Here is an 18214-nt window from a genome sequence, read left to right as displayed (position 1 = left end):
AAAAAAAAAAAAAAATGAAAGTACATTTCCCTCATCCCCTCACTCCCACTGCAACAGATCATCTGTATTGACAATGTATTAGATGCACACATGTCTCTGTCATTCATTCATATTATCTTCCACTCTGTCCTCCCAATCACTCCCTCTCTTCCTTTCTCCTTCCCTGCTTTCATCCCTCTGTCCATCCTTCCATCCATTCCATCCAGTCATCCATCTTTCAGTGCAACTATTTGATCATACTATATTCTTTTGCAACGTTTTTTAGACCCAACCACTTTTACAATTCCTTCTGAACAAGATAGAACACATAGATATACTGTATATCTTTTAATTTAGTCTCAAATGTCGTATTGTCTCCCATGGTGGATCTTGCCATGTCTCTGTTGATGGATTATCTTCCGTTTTTCCACTTAATGCTACATTGAATAGCTTTGTAAAAATTTCTCATGCATTTGTGCTAATATTTCTGCAAAGCAGATTGCCAGAAGTGAAATCTCTAGATTACAAGTATGTGTATTTTAAATTTGAATAAGCACTACTAAACTATTCTCCTCCCAAAAAGGATGTGAACGTACGGATTTCCATGTACCTTCTCCAGCACCGGGGATGGATAAGTCTTTCCATTTTTACCGACGTGATAGTGTAAATAAATATTAATAGTACTCTCATGGTTCTAGGAATGTAAATTCAGGGAAGGGAAAGGTTAGTTTAGTCAACAATAGGTCTGATTTAATGAAAAAATCTTTTTGAAACACAAGTGCTGGCTCTACACCCTATCTCTGTGTCCGTGTGCATTCCACTTGGGAGAAGAGATGTGTCCTCGTGTTTCGTGTTTGGTGCTCAGTAGCACTGCAGATCCAGCTTGTTCTCTTCCTGTGTCCTTCACCTACTGCCATTCTCCCTCTCTTCCTGTCCAGCTTCCCCCAGGCCAGCTTCCCAGTGAACTGAAGGCAGGCATGCACATCTTGTCAGGGCAACACTTTCCAGGTTACTCTTCCTTCCTATGTTCTTGTCCTATAAATGGTCCATTTCTCTCCTTTTATTTTAAGACGGAGTCTCACTCTGTCACCCAGACTATAGTGCAATGGTGCAATCTTGGCTCACTGCAACCTCTGCCTCCCAGGTTCAGGTGATCCTCCTGCCTCAGCCTCCTGATTAGCTGAGACTGCAGGAGTGTGCCACCATGCCCAGCTAATTTTTGTATTTTTAGTCGAGACAGGTTTCACCATGTTGGTCAAGCTGGTCTCGAACTCCTAACTTCAGGTGGTCTAGCCGCCTTGGACTCCCAACGTGCTAGAATTACAGGCATGAGCCACTGTGCCTGGCCTCATGTTCTTTATGTGATTTGAGTTAGGACGGAAATCTAAATAGATTAAATCACACGAAACATGGTAGCACCTGATATCCTGACTTACCACGTCAGCTTTCTTCAAGTAGTTCACCTTTTAAAAGAAGGCCTAGCCTAAGCCAAAGGAATTAATCTCTAATAGCAGAATACCCAGGCACGTTTACTGGCATTGAAGAAACTTTTCTCTCCTTTTGTATACTGGCTTTTCTACAGTAGACAAGTTTATTTCCTCCAAAAGGACAAAAGTTGGTAAATGGCCTACAAGTTGGATCTATATTTTATTATTGAATATCTTTGTCAAAATATCTCATGTGTTTTATATTTTACTATAAGCCTTGTAGATATTAATGACTTCCATTTTCAGAGTATTTCAACTCAGGTGATCATCATGGGCATCCCTCGTATTTTTCCTCTTACTCTCAGACTTTCTTATGAAGTGAGATAATAAGCATACAGACAGTTTCTCACTGTACAGTACAGGAAGCCTTTCACAGCTGATGACTCAAATGTCTGAGTGATTTCAGAGTCTTCTAAAATGCTTCAGGAGGTGGGGGGCGGGGGCGGTGTTTGCTTTTTAAGCATCTCTCTTCTCTGTGGTGGGGTATTTCTTCCACCTCAAACAGCAGACATTAGGAGCAACATTTTGTATTCCATTTCTCCTCTTATTGCCACCATCTCTTCTTTATATTGAGGAATGAAAACTGTTTTTTTTTTTTTTTTTTTTTCTTGAGACAGAGTCTCACTCTGTCACCGAAGCTGGAGTGCAATGGTGCAATCTTGGCTCACTGCAACTTCCGCCTCCTGGGTTCAAGCGATTCTCTTGCCTCAGCCTCTCGAGTAGCTGGGATTGCAGGCGTCTGCCACCACGCCTGTCTCATTTTTGTATTTTTAGTAGAGACAGGGTTTCAACATGTTGGTCAGGCTGGTTGCAAACTCTTGACCTCAGATGATCCATCTGCCTTAGCCTCCCAAAGTGCTGGGATTATAGGCGTGAGCCACCGCACCTGGCCGGAATGAAAACTCTTAATGTTGATTTCTCTACTCCAAGTCCAACAAGGTAGTGAACACAAAAGCTATGACGTGCACTGTGGCTATATTATTAGTAGTACAGTACTCTTGCTGGCAAGTTCCTGATCTGCATCTACACAATGGATGATAATTATGTACATCTACCTTTTTTAATATGTAAGAAAAAAAAGGTTGAGCCACAAGATTTTCTTTTAAAGTATGGATCTTTATTTCTAGTGATACTATTAATGATAGTTAATATTCAGAGAAAACATGCTGTTGCTATGCAGAGAGCTCAGCCCTTTCCAAGCATGACCTCATTTCATCTCATAGCCACCCCATGCGGGTAGGCACTGTTAATATCCCTATTTATGCACGAGAAAACCAGGCCTAGAGAAATTTAACACTTTGTCTATGATCGAACAACGAGTGAGTATCAAAGCTAGTTCTTCAGAGGACTGAGGTCATGGTTTTTAGAATGAAAGAGTTAAAGAAACTTTGCTGTTTTTTTCTTTAAACCGGGTACCTACCCTTAACCCTGCAATCCCTCCGTGGGGGCTAGTGCCAGTTCCCATGCCTTCCTACAGTGACCAAGGGCAGGCAGGAGTCAAGAAACAACTAGAATGGGGCTGGATCTGCACTGCACAACTGTTCTCTCATATTCATGCTTCCCTCCCAGTCTCTGAGGATTCCCTCCTGCCAAAACATTTTGTGTAGAATTCCAAGGAAATCAGAGTCTATCCCTGTACTAACCAACATATAAAATTCCAATTAGAAGAGAAGTTGTTTGGATTGGTCATGATGGATGGCCTGGTGACAGCTCTCAGTCAGATGAGACCTGATGGGCACCAGGACTGAGGGCAGCGCAGGAGGTAGGAGAGGAAGGAATCCTGAGCAAATAGCCACCCTATTTACTTGCAGATGACATCCCCACTTTGCAAAGACATGATGTGGTTATTGATGTCTCACTGAACCTGTAAGAATCGAACACAGCAACTCAGTTTTTTTCATTTCATAAATGGTTTCCAAGTGCAGTGAGACATTTAATTTGCAGAACACTGAGCGAAGAGGTGATTTCTGCTGGTTTATGTAAGAGAGAAGCAGTCTAGTGTCATACTCAAGAATGAGCCAGATCTTCTGGATTTAAGGCTTATTCTACAACTTATTAGTTCTGCTATGTTGGGCCAGTGACTTGACATCTCCATGCTTCAGTCTCTTCATCTGTAAAATGGAAATACAAAGCAGGTGGGAGGTGTTGTGAGGATTGAGAAGATTAATGCATGTAAAGTACTTGCAACATTGCCTGACATGTCACTGTTAGCTGTTAGCAGTAGTTGGGTTTTTTATAGAGGGCTGGTGACTTGTGCTTGTATGAATGCAGGAAACCAGGCCTGTGTAGCCTTAGGTCTGTTCTCACACTGAGGTTTTGTAGTTGAGTGCTGACTGTGGTGCATAAACCGAGCATTCGGATACCTACACATCACACCACAAGGTTTTGGAGGGGCTCACTCTGCTTTAATCCCTGTTTCATCCAGTTTCTCTTTTTCTCCACATGCCTTCACAGAGGCAAGGGGAGCATGCTGAGTCTAGAATTTCTAATCAAAGCTAACCACATCCCTGGCATTGTTGGATAATATTACAAATTAGGCACGTTGTTCCTGTTTTGACTCAGAATCACAGCAGGAAGCAGCTAAATAAAACTGAAACAACTCACAAGTGCCTTTCACATCAGTGATTAGGGTAATCGCAGTTCTGTACTTGCCAAAGGGATTCATTCCCTCTTCATTTTTTCCATGGAAAGCTTGCTTTGGGCCACAAGGCCTTCTCTTTGAATGACTGCACCATTATTGGCCAAGTAGTAATAACCTACGCTAAGACTACACAAGCCAAGGCGAGTCAACATCCATAATTGATCCAATAACTTGACCAACGGGTAAATGGTACCTGTGGGTTGTTGTGGGATATAAGGAGATGATGCTTGGGAGCGCCCAGCACAGTGGCTGGCATACAGTAAGTGCATCCTTTCTTACTCCTTCTTACCCTGATTAAGGAGAACACTCTATGCCAAGGCACATACCTCTTCTGAATGGTATAAACGGTTGCTACTGAAATTGTCTAGACCAGCAGCAGCAGCATCACCAGGGAGCTTATTAGAACTGCCAACCTTGGGCCCTCCGGGGCCTGTTGCATCAGCATCTGCCTATAACAAGGCCCTCAGTGATTTGTTTGCACACTGAAGTGTGAGAAGCACTGGTGTGAACTCACCAGGCAGGGATGGAACCAGAGATGGAGGTCTTATTAACTTCATGCTAGTAACTCCCTGAGCGAATGGGCCCATGAGGAATAAATTTGGTTTAAAGCCTGGTCATTTGGAAATGAGCTCAATATACTTTACTCAGTCAGCTTGTGTAACAGAACTCTCCAGTGGCATGTGGGTGTTTTTCAGCAGTGACAATACGGTTTATTTTTTAAATATACTCCACAGACGTTGTTCTGGTGTGGATCTTAATGTGGAGAAAATCAGACATCTTTTCAGCAGGCATTTCTTTTGTTTCTATGATCATGTTCATGTTAGTTTATAGTATTTGTGTTAGTTTATCTGTGGGACTGTCCCTTAATATTTCCCAAAGCAAGAAGACATTTGTGAATGTTTTCAAGATGCATTGTACAAGATACTGTTTTGAATTGGATCTACAGAGGAGGTGTTTGGTGGCCTTGGAAAGCCCTGGAGAGTAATAGTGTGGTGCTAAGAAGAGTTGGTCTGAATCAGTTCATTCCTGGGTTGTTTGCTAAGACTATCTGCTGAAGGTGGGTACATGGAAAACAAGATGGTAAGCCAAGGAGGATGAAGGGAGGCATGCTGCTGGACCACTTCCAGCTTCCAAATGTCTGCATCTTGGCCGTCCTGCTTTTCCTGCTAACTTAGAACTGAACTGCTTATTCTAGAAAATGAGAGGCACTGGGGCCATGTAGGAAAGGACCCAAGTCCTGGACTTTCAGTAGTTTGTTTCCAGGAACAGGGTCCCACCCCTTTTCCAATTGAAATGTAGGCAAGGTGGTGGCAAGCCCGTGGCCTAGGCTGTGGGAACTCATAGAACAACCATAGTGATGATTGCTGCCTTGGATTGCAGCCTACTCTGAATATGTGCACCTGTGCTAACTACTTTCAGGTGTGTTGTCTTGTTTCATAGAATCATTACATTTCTATGATGAAGTGAAACCTGTGAATTGGCTTCTCCAGACTTTTCATTTTAATGACAAAAAAGTGGGTCTCCAGAGAGGAGTTGGGATTTTTTTCCAAGATCTCATAGTTTGTTCCTCACTTTCTGTCCATAGGAGAGTCATAGAAGAACCAGATAATCTTGTCTCTCATAGAAGGAATAGCCTTACCCTTCCACATTCCCGTGGTGGTGGTGTGTTTGCTTTTTTATCGGTCTTAACCCGTGGGAGGCTGCACACCTTACAGAGAAGGCTACCTGTTCTGGTTGCTGAACAGCAGCCCAGACCCACCACTCAGCATGTCCTTGGCAAGAAGCACAACCTCAGGCTGACACTGTTTCCATGTCCATGAGAAACGATGTGTATAAACGATGACCAGTTAGATGCTCATCTGTTGGGAAGACAACAGAGGACAGGGCTGAACGCATGGCTTCCCTGCTGAGATTACCTGTGTTCAGATCCTAGCTCAGCCTTATATAAGCTCTTGGTTCTTGGGAGAACTACTTCACCTGTTTTCCTCTCTGAAAAATGGGAGTAGAAATAATGAATACTTTTAATAGGATTATTTTGAGGATAATGTATTTATTTATGTAGAGAACTTGGCACGGCACCTGGCACAGAGCAAGCACTTAATAAATTTTGACTGTAAATAGTTATTACTGTTCCACTAGATTCAAATTTCTTATCTTTGGCTTTAGCCAGATGAGTGAGGAGCTTTGTACTAACGTCATGTATTCTCCTCCTCCCTGAAAATTCCTCCACCTGAGTCCTATTGAGGTGCTCTCCATTATAAGAGTCCTGTGAATCAATGTGATCTGTTTACTGTAAAGAATGCGGAGGATGTGGTTCACTGCATTGTTTTGTTATCTTCACGAGGAAGCCAGGAGACATTTATTTTGGCTCTCTGTTTTAGAAAGGTGTTCTCCTCATGAGGACCTGTTTGCCTCTGATCTTTTGTTTTTTTTTTTTTTTTCAGACAGCGTTTCCTCTCTGTCGCCCAGGCTGGAGTGCAGTGGCCGGATCTCAGCTCACTGCAAGCTCCGCCTCCCGGGTTCACGCCATTCTTCTGCCTCAGCCTCCCGAGTAGCTGGGACTACAGGCGCCCGCCACCTCGCCCGGCTAGTTTTTTTGTATTTTTTAGTAGAGACGGGGTTTCACGGGGTTAGCCAGGATGGTCTCGATCTCCTGACCTCGTGATCCGCCCATCTCGGCCTCCCAAAGTGCTGGGATTACAGGCTTGAGCCACCGCGCCCGGCCTGCCTCTGATCTTAAGGACGCTTTGAAGCACACCGAGCAAGGGTCTGCAAACTTCTTTGATAAAGGGCAAGATAGTAAATATTTTCAGCTTTGCAGGGCAGAGTCTCTCTCGCAGCCACTCAACTCTTCTGTGGTAGCAGCCACAGACAGTGTGTAAGCGACTGGACGTGGCTGTGTTCCAGTACAACTTCATTTACAAAAACAGGTCTCAGGCCAACCCCCGATAGAGATATTCATGGTTTTTGTGTTTCTCTCTCAAATGCTAACTATCAGAAGAGCTTAGAGTCAAATCTGAATCCTGCTTCTAGCAAGTATGTACCTACACATTTAGTGTACTAATATCACCCTTGCTTACCAGTTTTTACCCTGTGTTCACATGTTTCTATTCCATTTGTCATAATTTGAGCTCCTATCTTGACTTTATCTTCTTTCACTGTTGTTGTTTTGTTTTTGTTTTTGGAATGGGATAGGACTGTAAGTAAATAAATTGATTATATCTTGCTAGCTTAGAAATCAGGACTTGAGAAACCAGTTCTGACTCAAAGTTCAATCTATGTGGTTAAATAGGGAAGCAGACCATAAGATGTACGCGCAGTGGTGCACGTTGCTGACTCGCCAGCTATGTGCAGGCTGTAGCAGTTAGTGTGGTGGTGTGTGCTCTCTAACCTGAGATGTTGAGAGAAGGGCAGAGAAGAGGACTTCTTGTAGCCACAAAGTTTCATTCCTTCCTCTATCATTGTTGTAGCATTTCTTTTAAGTGAAAACAGCCTTTTTGGTTTGCAAGCCTAACTCTGGCAGGAAGACAAATTATTTTTTTTACAGTATCAGACACGCGGTTTCCTGTCTATGTTTAACTTGCTAGCAGAACATCTCAGCCAGCTGGTTCCCTCTGGACCCATTGTGTCCTTAATGTCGTTGCTTTACGCCATCCAGCAAACCCACTCTGTGTATTGATCACATGCCTTGAGCATTTTGTTGACTTCCGTTGCTTTCTGAGTAAGGCAGGTCTTAGAAATGCTGCCCTCTTTCTCCCAAGTCTCATTTTGTATTTGTTCAGCTCCAGCACCAGGGAGCTGGCTTCATGGGGAAATGATTAGCTCTTGCATGTAAGAAATGAAAAGAGTAAATGGTGTTTTGGTAGCTCTGGGGGATTTTGGGTATGCTGCCTTGGAACTGTGCACTCACGCCTCAAAATAGCTGGCTTTCCAGCTGTGCATTTTTGTTTCCAAAGAAACAAACCAGATTTACTTTCTGGTCTCAATGCAGAAGGAAAACTAAGTGTGGAAATATGGTTGAGAAAAGTTGTTACAAGAGGAAGAAAATTATGGATTCAAGTTGCTAGCCTCATTCCTGAGAAGAGAAATCAGTTATTTGAGGTGATGACTCAGAGCTGAAGTAGCCTTTGGTTGTGAACCTTGGTTAGAAAGCACACTTGGAATTCATCAATATGGCCCTGTGTCTGGCCAAGGAAATAATAAAGATTTGCATGCTAGAGGACACTGTGATTCAGTTGAAGGAAGCTTAGAATGTATTTGAACTGAATTAAGGCAAAAGCAACTCACTTTTCAAGATTTTTTTTTTCTCAAGTAGCAAAGTAAACAAAGCTGCACTGAGGCCAGATGTGATTTCTGGTTGTGAATATTTGTACTCTAGAACTTCATTCTGATATGAATCAGCACAGTGGAATCCAGTATGGACACAGGCCGTCTCAAATTCCATCCACTGGCCGTGAGTGACCAAGAAAGCAATCGGACCCGTACTGCTGGTGCTGTAGCAAGGTTCTGGTCGTTCCTCTGCAGCCTCAGGTCTCTCCCACTGCGGCCTCCATGTGTTCCATAAACTCCACTCCCATGAGTAATGGCAAGAAGGGTGCACCGAGCCTTTTTGCTGCTTTGCACGTGTCTCAGTGTCCCAACAGGGGGAAAAAAGGCTCAAGGAGTTAGCTAACCACTGTGAAATTGACTTTTATTTCCACCCACATATACTCCAGAGGCTATATTCACCACCGTTTGGACATCTGGATGACTTGCCTTTGGAAAGTCTTTTTTTATTCTAAATCACTCCTGCATGTTACCTGTTATGGAAAATATCAATTTTGCCATTACAAGTTATGCTTTTTTTAAAAAACAAAATAGTAACTTTTAGAGAAAAAATTTATATTTGCTTATCTACTTTTAAAAATATACATATATATGACTTTTGTTGCCTGATTAGAGGATATAGTTGGTTCCCATGTCAAGAACAATTTATCTGAAATTTAGTCATTAAAATTATTTCCATGTCTTCCATTTTCCAGGCCCCATCCTATTCAAAATACCTGTTTCTTCCACCAGGCTGATGTAGTCATTCTCAGCCTTGGCTGCACACTGGAAACACCTGAGGAGCTTTAAAAACTACTCATTAACTGGGTCTTACTCCTGCAGTTTCTGACTTAATTGGTCTGGGGCCTGGTATCAGGAATTATTTTTTAATTCTTCAAGGTATTTTAATATGCAGCCAACGTTGGGAACCACTGGACTCAAGACAGTTTGTTCTGCCAAATCTTTTTATATTTTTCATCACGTTCCCCATGTAACCTGGAAAGGGCTGGTAACAATTAAAGAATGGCAAGTACCACAGGAAGGAGCCAAAATTCTGCCTTCGAAGGTTAGAGGAGAAGAAAAACCAACACCTGTGTCACCCCATCCACGGAGGAATCACAAGACTTTTTAAGTGGGGGTATTATTTTTTTTCTATAACAATTTACAAGCAAGTGCTTTAGAACAAGGTCAAGGGCCTCATTGGGACTCGGCATCTTAGCTTTTAAAACTGATTAAACTATACATTAAAGGAAAGCACATTTTAAACCTTCATGTGTCCAAAAGGTTGGATGGCAAAGTTTGGGTGCCACTGCCTTGTCAGAGACAAGGCAGGGACCAGGAAGGCTGTGTGCATGATTTTAGGAGGTAAAGAAACTCAGGTGGGAAGGAATTGCAGAAGCCTGTGGTTCACCTGGAAAGCCAGAGAGAGAGAGAGGATGTATTTTGGTGACCTAACAGGTATTGTGAATAATGAATATGCTTTTCCAAAGCGATCTGGTCCCCCTGTTGGAGAGGATCCTGAAATAACTTAAGAAATGCATCTTGCTTTCAGGTTTCCTGAGAACATGAGGGCCCCTAGACAGAATACAAGGTATAATTCAGACGGCCAGCCAGAAAAAGAATTAAAGAATCAGGGCAGGTGTGGGGATCCTAACAAAGCCTCAGCTTTTAGTAGTCAGGAGACTTTTCTGTGTAATAACACAGAAAAGAAAATGAAAAAAAAATCTTGCTGCAAAGAACATATATGAGGTGTGAAGCTCTCTCTGTGGAGGGACAGATGTGTCATCATTTCTTGGACAAAGCCTGGTACGTTGTAGGTACCCTCCTAATGTTCGTTGCCCTCCTTTTAAAGTCAGAGCAAGAGAGGTAGCAAGAATCTATATCCTAAGGAGGAACATAAAGGGTGAAAACCACAGTGGAAAGGATGCCTAAAAGAGCAAAGGCTGAATCAGGGTTTTAATTGCCTGAAATGACCAATTCCAAAACTTGTTAGGTAGGTGTAAAATCAGACATATAGGTTCAAACAATCAATTGCAAAGGAGCACTTATCAAAACACTGGCTGGGAATCTGCTCCTGTGATGAAGACCCCAGGGTTTAGAGGTAAGTTAAGGTCATTCTGAAATCTGGATGATCTTGCTGAAAGAGTCAAAACAAAACAGAAAGAACAAACCATCAAGAGCCGTAAACTCCACTCGCTGGAAGAGGAGGTGAGAGTCCTGCTGCAATCTTTGCTACACAGATTACATTCCAAGTATTTTATCTGTGTTTAGCAAAACACATGATGAAGGATCTTAAATAGCCAAGCGTGGTTTCGGAGAATAGATCGCTTTATCCATAGAGAAAATGTCCTGGCATTCATTGGGTACTATATGCTGGGCAGGCTGATTTTAGGGTCTGATAAATATGTCAGAGTTTAGAGTCTCATAAATATCTTGAAAAGTAACCGAAGAAAACATGGCTGTTCAACCTGAAAATGAAGTGATTTAGGGGATATGAGTTTAATGTCCAGCAGGAGTTTAAGTGTTCTCATCCCATAGAAAATGGATTCATTTTGTTGCTTTTTGCCTTAGAGAACAGCAGAAAGGCCAGTAATAGAAGTACACAGAGGCTCCATTTGACTTAATGTAAAGAATAATTTTAAAAATATCCCAATATTTAGTCTCTATCCCTATATCTACAGTTAGAAATATTGTGATTTGATTAAGGAATGATAACAGAGGAGTGGTGTCCTTCTACCGTAACATTTTCAGGCAGAGGTTTTACCTTTACCTCTCATGGGAATTCTAAAAGACGTTATCATACTGGATTAGAATACATGCAAGGCTTTTCCATCTGGGAGAGAGATAAGAAGGAAATAATACAAAAGAGACTGTGCCATGGGATAGGAGAGATGGAGAATAGCTTTGTTCTGAAATATGTGCAGTTGGAATAAAACAACCACATTGATTGGAGAGAATGCTGCTTTCATCATTTGGGGAAAAAAATACTCTCAAACTATATCCAGAATGTCAAACAGTGCTGTCAATAGCTAGAAGTTAAATTAAATCCTGCCTTGCTAGTGAGCTTACTGTCCTTTCATTGTTTAATTAAAATGACTTTTTATTGTTTGCTTAAATTGGTGTGCTTTTTACTGGGATGATGGATGGGGAAGCATATCTCATTCTACATTCCTCCACCAGTTAATTGACTAGAAAATTATCATGGACCATTTTCTCATTGGCTAGTGCTGAATACAACCATACCAGAGCTTTACAAGTAATTCCACTATGAAACATTTTTGTAGGAGGAAAGCATCTCTATGGCAGAGTACCAAAGAACTTAATTTTTGCTAAACTCTTTAGCAAAAATAAAATTTACCTCTGAAACTTGAATGAGTCAATGAATCACTGCAAGAACTTTTAAATGCAGATTCTGATTCAGTTAGTTGAGGACAGCGCTAAGACTCTGCATTTCCAGTAAGTTCCCAGGGGATGCTGATGGCTGCTGGTCTGGGGACACACTTAGAATAATGAGGTGACAAGTTATTCTGTATGTAACATGTCAACAAAATTTCTAAAGGTGCAGAAAATGATGGCAGGATCTTTGAACTCTGCAGTGTGAAGTATATATGTGAGTGCTTAGCTTTCGCTTTCTTTCTGTGTGTGTGTGTACAGAGACTCAGACACAGATACCTTCACATATATACATCTGAATATATATACATTCCAGTCCGTATTCAGATCCCTTCAAGGTTATGGGTCTGTTGTTTCAATTCAGCATCCAGTCAAGGACAACACATTAGAATTGATTGTTTTGCCTCTACAGCGTGTTTTGGGTTTTCATGACATTGACTTTGATTTGACTAGGTCAGACCATTTCATTTCCTTTATAAAGGCACTTTCTAGATTTGTCTGATGATTTGATTAATTAAGATTAAACATTTCTGTAAAGAGTCTACTGGTGTTTTTATTGTAGGAAGTTTTTTTAAAACAGTAATTCTGCAAAAAAACAAGGTTTTGCATTTATATTCAGTCATATTAGTAGCAAGACGACTGCAGATGCATACTTGGATGATAAAATCAGTCAGAAAACTCAAGAAAATGATAACTATAAAAGTCGGGAATAGTGATTACTTTTTAGAGGAAGGGAGGGATCTCCGATTGAGTTGGGGAACATGAACAGACTTCTGGGATGGCCAGCAAAATTATATTTTCTAACCTGACCAGTGGTTACAAGAGTGTTGACTTTATAATAATTCACTAATCCAGACACTTGTTTTATGTACTTTTCTCTATCTGTGTTTCATTTTGGAATGAATTCTTTTTCATGAGAGAGAAATCAGAGTAATTTATCTGATTCTGAAGGCCATACCGTGCTCTTGGGCTAAGTATATTATTTTAAATTACCCTTAGGAGAAAGGAAAGAGAAAGAGAAGGCTAACTTTTTTTTTTGAGACAGGGTCTCATTCTGTTGCCCAGGGTAAAATGCAGTGGCGCCATTATAGCTCACTCTAGTCTCGAACTTCCGGGCTCAAGTGATCCTCTTGCCTCAGCCTTTTAAGTAGCGCAGATTACATCCCCATACCACCACATCCAGCTAATTTTTTTAAATTTTTTATTTTTATACAGACAGGGTCTCACTATATTGCCCAGACTGGTCTCAAACTCCCTGGGCTCAAGTGATATTCCAACCTCAGCCTCGCAAAGTGCTAGGATTACAGGTGTGAGCCACCATGTTTGCCCCCATTTTTGTTTTTTTAATCATCTGAGTGGTTTCAAAGCTTTTGTTCTTTCCATACCACCAAGCTGTCTCGTTAACAATGAACTCTGAGATCCATTTAATAATTCCGAAAATTTCCAATCACTTCTGTCACACATAGAGGCCAGACTTAGTTGCAAATAAGGAGCCATTTGCAAATGTCAGAGTCTTGTTACATGAATATTTTTTTAAAGACAAATGTCAAATTCTTTTTTTATCTGTCTTCCAAAGATAAGTGTTAATATGCCATAAAAAAATACGCACTGGCAGAAAACCTCAAGGGGAAATCCTGTGGTATACTTTCCTTTGGAGTGATTGAAAAGTAAACAATTTGTCTTATAACTTTAATATGCATGTGCGCACACATGCACATGCGCGTGCACGCACACACACGTTGCTCTCAGCCTCTTTTAAATCCTTTGTTATGCTGACACTAGTTCCTAAAAGGAACTTAAAACTGAACCTCCCTAATTCACTATTTTAAATAAAAGTCACTTGGTTAAAAAAATAAAAACATTAAATTAAGGCCAACTTGGTAAGTAAAATCCTCTGTGGATCAGTTAATGTGTCTTGATAGAAAGCAAATCAACATAGCTGAATTTGGGAGATAGGCTCCTACTTTAATATTTGAAGTAGTTTGGCAATTCCTCCACTCCATAAAGGACTTTAGGGCAAACATTTAGTGGGATACGTGGATGATAGTTTTTCACACACCTTGGTGTATTAGTACACTACTGAGCCTCAGATGCCAAGAGAGATTTTTGTGAAGTTGGCAGTGAAGCTCTAACCACAAGAGTGTTCACATGCCAGCATGTTCACCTAAAGCAAGAGTATATATACAACTGGCTGAGATCCAAAGAAGGAAACTATGCTAAAGAGAGATAGCTGAGGGGAAGGAAGAACTTCCTGTCTCAAGTCATGTTAATTATAACATTAAAAGGACAGCATTCATTTATTGAGTACTTACCAGGAACGGCTTTTACTTAGCAAGAATATTTATTTACTAAGTAGACAAAAATGTTGTAGAAGCAACGAAGGTTCAATATCCTCCTCTGTAAAACAGGGGTAAGAGAATCTAACTCATATATTGGGTTGTTGGAGAAATAAAGTAGATCATGTTTACAAAATAAATTGCCCAGTGCCTAACCCAACAAAGCACATCATATATGAGTTATCTTTCTTATTGTTACAAGATTTCGAAGGAGGGCTTCTCCTCATTCTCCACTGCGGAGCTGCCTTCCCACTCCACAGGAGCTGTGACAGCACCCACCGTTGTCCATGTGCAGCACAACAAATCAAGCTGGGAAGATCTACCATTGGCACTAGTTACCAACCTCCTAGAGAGACCCATCGGTCTCAAAATCCCCACTCTAGGAGTCCTGGAGAAGAGACTAACGCCCAAATGCCTTCACTCTGCCAAGGGAGCTTCCCTTTTTTGTGTGTATGTGCCATGGACTTCTTGAAGTAAGGAAGCCTGTGGACCCCTTCTCACTGTGATGGTTTTTAAATGCATAAAATAGAACATGGAGTATGTCAAAGAAAACCAATTACACTGACATACAATGATCAAATATTTTAAAAATGAATTTGTGTTACAGTAATATGTGTTTCTATAGTAATGCTTTTAAATACCAATAGCAGCAGATCTAAACAACTGAAGTGTCTAAATGATGAGCGTAAGTCACATGCTGAGATGTCTGCAACGACAAAGTCATAGGTACAGCTAATACTAGGAAATATTAATTTTTCATTAAAGGTTAGAGAAAATAAAAAAGATGCAATTTTTGCCCATTCAGATTCACAGACCCACTGAACCCTATTTACCGAGCCCAGGCTAAAAATGTTTACTATTATAGCCTCATTTTTGTATGGGCCTTGGAGAAATTCCACCCTTATTTTTCATGCCCTTCAGAGCTAGATCTAGTTCGATGTTATTACTATTCACGGAATGTCCTAATAGTGCAACGATTATGTTTTGAGCTCTGCTAAGGTCTAGGCCATGACAATAGGCTCTGAGAAAAGAAAAAGATTTTGGGGTTCTCCTTCACATAAAACTTTTTATTTCCTGGCAGGAAAAGGATGCATATTTACAGAGACACTGCTGAACTGTGGTTCTTAGTTCAGAGGAAAGGAAATAGTCCCTATACCCAAAATATAGTCCTTTAGACACATTATACAAGAATTGCCAGTGTCGCTCGGTGGATGGCTGTAAAATCACTTAGTCCAGGCTACACTAAAGAAAAACACTTCATCAAATTGGGACCCCCCACCCCCGCCCACACACACACAGGGTCTTGCTCTGTTACCCAGGCTGGAATGCAGTGGTAGGATCCTAGTGTGCTGCAGCCTTGAACTCCTGCCTCAAGTAAAGTAATCCTCCTGCCTCAGCTGCCCTAGTAGCTGGGACTACAGGAAGCACCACAGTGCCTGGCTAATTTTTTTTTTTTTTTTTTTTTCCAGTTTGTGTAGAGACAGTCTCACGATGTTGCCCAGGCTGGTCTCGAACTCCTGGGCTCAAGTGATCCTCCCGCCAAAGTGCTAGGATTTCAGGCGTGAGCCACCACACCCAGCCTAAAGTCATTGTCATTCTTAGTTGGCTGTCACCAATATGAAGTTAAGAGATCAGGCATGGGGTTCAGATCAGAAGTCTCTCCAGTCAGGCAGTGCTCATTTTAAATACCAGCTTTGCTGTGGCCTAAATTTATCATCTTGGAAAATTACTTAAACTGTCTGACCTTTAGCTTCCCTATCTGTAAAATGGGGTTTATAATAATAGCAGTTTCTATCTCATAGGGTTTTTCTGGCAATTAAATTTAAATATTTTATAAAATCCTTAGCACACAGCCAGGAACTTAGTAAGTGTTCAGATACGAGTTTCTCTGTAACTGGAGGCTGATGAAAAGAAACATTTCCTGTTGGTCTCCGGGTAAAGGAGATGCTGGCTTGTACCTACACCTAGAGCTGTTGGGTTTTCTAGTAGCAACCCAAGGGTTAATACTGCCAGAGGGTGTGGGTGGCTTCTGTTTAGATAAAGCCACATCCCAAAGCTTCCTTCCAACCTTGGTTGCTATTGTTAGAGTTTTTCACCACCTCTTTGAAGTTTCAAGATTGACAGATGTTATTCGGGAATTCCTCCTCCCGCCAAATTAAGTGTAAGTTTTCTAAAGAAATAACAGGAAATTTTAGGAGAAAGTAAAACTTTGGTTTCTGACATTGAACTGGGGATTTCTAGAATCTTCCTCAGTCAGTGCTGCACATACACTTAAGGGGATTTCTGTTTTTGTGTTTCCTTTAGGCTAAAAAGGAATTGAAATGAGCAAAGAAGACTGTTTTTATAGATAGTTAGGAATTATAAATTAAAGTTAGCCATGATGAATCAACATTTCATTTGGACAGTTTAGTGAATTGAGGACACAGCTAAGTAATGATGCAGTTAATATTTAAATTTTTCCAAATTTCATTTTCTCATATGTGAAAACAAATTGACTACATATTCACATTTGGCCAAAGTGAGGTCTCTCGAGATTCTGCCAATGAGGTTATTAAAGTGACACCTCTAGAACAGGGGTCAGCAAAGTTTTTCTGTGAAGGGCCAGACAGTAAATATTTTAGGCTTTCTGGGCCAGATAAGATCTCTGTTGCACGAACTTCTTAGTTTTATTGTTTTTTAAACAACTGTTTAAAAATGCGGGGAAAATCATTCTTAGGTCATAGGACTATACAAAAGCAGGCCATGGGCTCTTGAGCCATAGTTTGTCAAACCTTGCTATAAAATATTAGAAATTTGAGAAATATCATTCCACATAAGTTATTCAGTTTCTAAAACACATTTGTTGAATACCATAAATTGCCCCATTCTGCCCCGGGTACTGGGTATAGCATGGTGACCAAATAGATCTGGCCACTACCCTGCTTTGTCAGGGAGAAGCAATCAGATAATCAAGCAGATTTATGATTATAAGACATTCCATGTAGTTACAGACACAGAGAATGGAGACAAGTGGGTACTTCAAGCAAACACATTCATTGGATACCACAGATAATAGAGGTGGAGTTTCAGGGAGGGAACATTGTGGAAGTGGGAAGTCTAAGTGGAAATGCCGACTGCTGGATCGGCTGTTGTGGTTGAACATTAGTTCATCTGCCCCCTTAATTTTGTTCTCCAGGTTTATACTTTGCTGGACAACAGGGACAGTCCATACATCTCCACAAGAGCATCTTTTTTTCTTTTGCATTTGAATCGTTCTGGAATTGCTTTGTCCCACCCCATTTCTGCCCTACTCTTGCCTGTTCTTTGTCCCAACCCAAGCCTCCCAGTGTGAGTAAGAATTTATGTTTTTAAGGGTCAGTCACCAAATTTTCTCTCTTTCCCTATATTTTTTAAATGCATTCATGTATCTTTCCAAAAAATGTTAATTTTTTTTCTCTTGGTTTCTGGAATTCTGATATATTGGGGTTACTTCTCTGGTTACTAGACCCAAGATTTTCATTTAGAATATACAGTCAGTGGAAGTTGGCATTTCTACTTAGACTTACCTTAAGAACAAGTAATCATATTAAACCTTAAAAATTGATATATACTAGCTCCATTTCTCACTGTGTTTTGTTAAATGAAAGTATCAGATTCTGGGCCAGGTGCAGTGGCTCATGCCTGTAATCCCAGCACTTTAGGAGGCCAAGGCGGGCGGATCATGAGGTCAGGAGTTTGAGACGAGCCTGGCCAACATGGTGAAACCCCGTCTCTACTAAAAATACAAAAAAAAAAAAAAAAAAAAAAAAATTAGCTGGGCGTAATGGTGCACATCTGTAATCCCAGCTACTTGGGAGGCTGAGGCAGGAGGTGAGGTTGCAGTGAGCAGAGATCGCACAATTGCACTCCAGCCTGGGTGACAGAGCAAGACTCCATCTTTAGGAAAAAAAAAAAAAAAAAACATGAAAGTATCAGATGCTGTATATAACCTGGGGTTCATCATCATGAGCCAGGAAAATTTAGGACATGAACACACACGAGTTTAGGAGAGGAGTTTAATAAGCAGAAGAGAAGAGAAGGAGAAACAACTCTCT

At 41.0% G+C, this 18214-nt stretch overlaps 1 protein-coding gene across 1 annotated transcript in view; it reads left to right on the top strand.

Annotated features, from left to right (window-relative positions):
- Positions 1–18214, top strand: part of TGFBR2 (transforming growth factor, beta receptor II (70/80kDa)) — an 81192-nt gene that overhangs the window by 38466 nt on the left and 24512 nt on the right. The gene's annotated exons all lie outside the window — the stretch shown is intronic.

This window comes from Mandrillus leucophaeus, unplaced genomic scaffold (genome assembly GCF_000951045.1).
Source record: "Mandrillus leucophaeus isolate KB7577 unplaced genomic scaffold, Mleu.le_1.0 Scaffold107, whole genome shotgun sequence".
Taxonomy (NCBI): domain Eukaryota; kingdom Metazoa; phylum Chordata; class Mammalia; order Primates; family Cercopithecidae; genus Mandrillus; species Mandrillus leucophaeus.
This window is presented reverse-complemented; position numbering and strand designations above follow the sequence as displayed.